The following is a 4285-nucleotide window of genomic DNA, read 5'->3' as shown; positions in this document are numbered from 1 at the left end:
CTGCTTTTGAGGCATTGTGTTGTTGTATTTGCATTCAGCTGATGGATGTATGTTGGTGTATTCTTAGACATCCTCTAACTGCCCCTTGGTACGTATGATCAAGAGATAAGATTGTGCATCGTTCTCTGTTCATGGTTCATGCAGTTCAGTTTAGGGTGAATTTATCTGGTGCTGGTTGTTGTCAGTGGTCTGGTGTTGGCTCTAGTCCAGTGGTGGGGTTGTGGAGGGTACGGCTGTGGCTGGGCTGTATGACCACAGTGACTGTGAGAGAAAGATTTTAATAGATTTTTAGTTATATATGTTTCAACCCTTTTAAATTATTGTTCTCAATCATTACTGCTCTAACTTCTCTCTTTCGTATGTGCTCCTGGGACACATAGCTGAAGCACTTAGTGGTATATTGTTGATTAAAACTCAGAAGAAAAAGACAAGTTGAGAGGAGAAAAACCAGAGGAGAGAAAGTGTCTGGCTCCCAGGTGTCTTCTATAACACCACTCTTTGCCTGAAGGAGAAAGAGGCAGTTACTCCCAGAGGGTAAAGGACTTTGAACTGGTAGAGTGCAGATTGCTTTCCCAAACGGGAGGTGGCATTAGGTTCTGAGAAAGGAATGTGACAATAATGATGGGTCAGTATCTATGATGGTATAAAAACTCCAACTATATGGGGGAAACCAAGGCAGCCTTTGGAAGCATTCTCACTGCCTTCCAGATCTGTCAATAAATCGTATGTTGATTCTCACCCCATCTCTGTTATTGGCTACAGTGGCTGCCAGTCAGACTTTTGTCCACTAACAGCTGACTCCTGTCAGGTGAGGCAAGAAGAGAAATCACACCCACAAGAGAAGAGAAAACAAACAAACCAGCAAATAGCAGCCCCCCCCCCAAAAAAAAACACCAACCAAAACCAAAATAGTAATGAAAAAGAAGAAGAGCCCCCAAAACAAAATTAAAAACTAGCTACTGCTTTCTCTCCACCAATAAGTGGTATGCCTCTGTACCTTCTACTAGCCTCTTGCCTTTGCAGTCAACTGAGAAAGTTCAGGATGGTCCTGCTGTGCCTGTCCAGCTGCACAGATAACTAACCTTTCTCCTCTAGTGCCTCCTCCCACCCTTCTCTACCCCTTGCACCCATTCAGCTTGTTCTCCTAGTGAGAGTTAGTCCAGGGTTGTCCAGGACCAACTTTGTATGTTTGGAGCAGGGCCCGCCCAAGTAGGGTTATTGCAGATAGTTCCTTCTCAATTCAATGAGACTCACAACTTCAGTGTCCACATCTGAGTGGCTCAGATCACCTGGAAAACAAGATCTTCCCTGGGGGTGTATTCTGGTAGCCTCCTCTCTTGTCACCAGGGGAGTGTGGGAAAACAGAGGGGTAAAAATTACACTTTTGTCTCTGTGAGCCACAGATGTAAAAAAATTACATCTTTGTCTTTGTTTCTGCAAAGTGAATATGTTTTCTTGTCTGTGAAGCCACTTACAGATGCTCAAGATGGCTGCAGCAAGTCCCATCAGCTGCCACACTTCCTGTCTTGCCAGGTTTGCTCAACTCTGTCTCCCAGTAAGCACTTGATCCTCTTCTCTATCCTTTCATCTGAAGCTCAGAGTTCCAGGGCCATCCTCAGCATCTGTCTCATCTGGTTTTCTGTATCCTTGCTGCAGGGGCACTGCACAGCCTTCTGCTCAGTCTGCCATCTAGCCTTACCTCTGCCATCTCTTTTTGACATATCTATAGAATACTTGAATATTGTAACTCAAGACTAGATTTCTTTCATCTTGAGAAATACTGAGTGTGTTCTTGATTTTTGATTTTCTAATTCCAAGTCTTTGCATATTTCATTATAATACTTTCCTTTGTCTTCACAAGCTGACCTTTGAAAATTTCTGTTCAGCTTTTATTTCATTATTTCTTTGTCATTTTAGCTTATGTACATTCACGAGCAAGTTTCAGAGTCTCTTCTGACTCCATTTTGATCTTTCTTTCTTTCCTGTAATTTTTTTTTAAGTTTTTATTATGAATTGAGTGATAGTTTAGATGGGAGAACAATGGTTTTTTATACTCATCATTTCATTGCAATGATTACAATCCCCTCCATGCATCATCATTCAACAGTATTTGCTTCTATTCCCTCTGGGTTTTTTTTTTTTTTTTTTTTTTATGGTGGGGTGGGAGTGTGGAGGTGATGTACACAAAAACACTCAGGAATATATATTCACTTAAACAACCAAAGGGCACATTCTGTAAGTCTGCCTCCTGGCCACCAGCACACAGCCTTTCTCTTTCCATGAGTCTAGAGTCCTCAGCTGCTCCCTCTCTTCATGTCCTCATCTCTGCCTCCATCCCTTGTGTCACTGCTTCTCTGGATAGGATCCCACATTCTGCTTGTGCTCTTCTCCCTTGATGGTCCTAGGGTCCTCTTTCCTGAATTTTTAACAATCTTTTTCTTTCTTCATGTAGTCATCCCACAAACTGTCTGGTCTTCAGTCATTGTGTTAAATGTGTCAACTCTATTCTTGAGATGTTTTCTAAATTCAGGTTGGATATACTCAAAGTTGGATATTCTTCAAGCAGAAGAATGAACAAATCTGTCTTGGAAGAATTACAGCCAGAATGTACCTTAGATGGAGGATGGTAAGACTTCATCTCTCACACTTTGGACAGGTTATCAGGAGGGACCAGTTCCTGGAGAAGGACATCATGATTGGTAAAGTAGAGGGTCTGTGAAAAAGAGGAAGACCCCCAACTAGGTGGATTGACACAGTGGTGGTAATAATGGGCTCAATTTTAGGAATGATTGTGAGGATGACGGAAACTGTGCAGTGCTTCCTTCTGTTGTATATAATGTCACTAGAATCAGAATGGACTGGACCTTACCTAACAAAAGCAACAGCATACTCAAGGGCATACTTTGACTTTCGTGAACTTGTTTTGATTTTCTTCAGGAGAGCTGGTGGCGCTATTGGATACGTTTTGGGATGCTAACTGCAAAGTCAACAGTTCAAACCCACCAGACATTTCATTGGAGAAAGATGAGGTTGCCTGCTCTTGCAAATCTTTATAGCCCTGGAAACCCTATACCAGGTTACTATGCGTCAGAACTGACTCAAGAACACCTAAAAGCAACAACAGCAACATTATTCATTAACTGTGCTATTTTTGGTCATTACACACACTCAAATGCAGTGGGTTTACACAGTTCTTGAAGAAGGAATTACCTTCCTTTTTATATGTGGAAGAGTCTCTGGGTACTGCAAACAGTTAACAAGTTCTGCTTCTAATCCAGAGGTTGGTGGTTTGTGTCTACCCAGAGCTGCCTCTGAAGAAAGGCCTGGAGATTTACTTCTGAAAAATCAACTATTGAAACAGTTTTACTCAGACACATATGGGGTCATTATGAGTCAGAATCTACTTCCTGGCACTTAAAAACAAAACAATACAGAAACCAATTCTGAGAGCCCAGGGAATGTGTTGTTGTTGTTATGTGCCATGGAATCAGTTCCGACTCATAGCGACCCTATACAGGGTTTCCGAGGCTGTAAACCTTTACAAGAGCAGAAAGCTTTATCTTTCTTCCGTGGAACAGCTGGTAGTTTCGAACTGCTGACCTTGTGGTTTGCAGCCCGATTCTTAACCACTATGCTACCAGAGCTCCATAGGGAATGTGTATATCTGGCAAATTCTGCATTCTACATTCATTCACAGGGCTTGTTGACTCCAAAGCTATACTGCCTTGGGAAAACTGCTTCATTCACTCTTGGGGCCTGTGAACTAGAACTTCCCCAAAGCAGAAAGAATCTGGAGGGTTGGCTCTGTTGAGAGGGTAATTCAGCTTGGATCCTAGTATTTTTCAGAGAAAGAAAATACTTTCACAAAGCTTGGTGGATTCAAAAATTGATCCAAGTTTGGCCCCAGACACAGACATTCCAAAAGTTCAGGGTGGTTCTGGGATGTGCAGTCTGACTAATTCCCAGTGATGGGACTTAATGCCACCAGTAGCACATCTGAACAGAGCTTCCCAGAAGTGGCATTCCAACCTTCCATAAAAGATGGTAGAGGCCTCAAGTGGAAGCACCCTAGGTATCTTCAAACCTCCTCCCAAATCATGACTTCACCCTTTCCAGGCACTTTGCAGCATTTCTGGGCTGGAATCCCACTGAACTGGGAGCAGGTATGCAATGAGGACAGAGGGGGTTTCATGTGCTGCCTCTCTTCTCATTTGGCTCATGTAATTGAGTCTGAATCTGGCCTCTACTCTTTTTGACAAAATCAGCCCCATGTTTGCTCTCTCCC

Source organism: Chrysochloris asiatica, unplaced genomic scaffold (genome assembly GCF_000296735.1).
Source record: "Chrysochloris asiatica unplaced genomic scaffold, ChrAsi1.0 scaffold00047, whole genome shotgun sequence".
NCBI lineage: Eukaryota > Metazoa > Chordata > Mammalia > Afrosoricida > Chrysochloridae > Chrysochloris > Chrysochloris asiatica.
The sequence above is the reverse complement of the archived record's forward strand: the minus strand, read 5'-3'. Positions refer to the sequence as shown.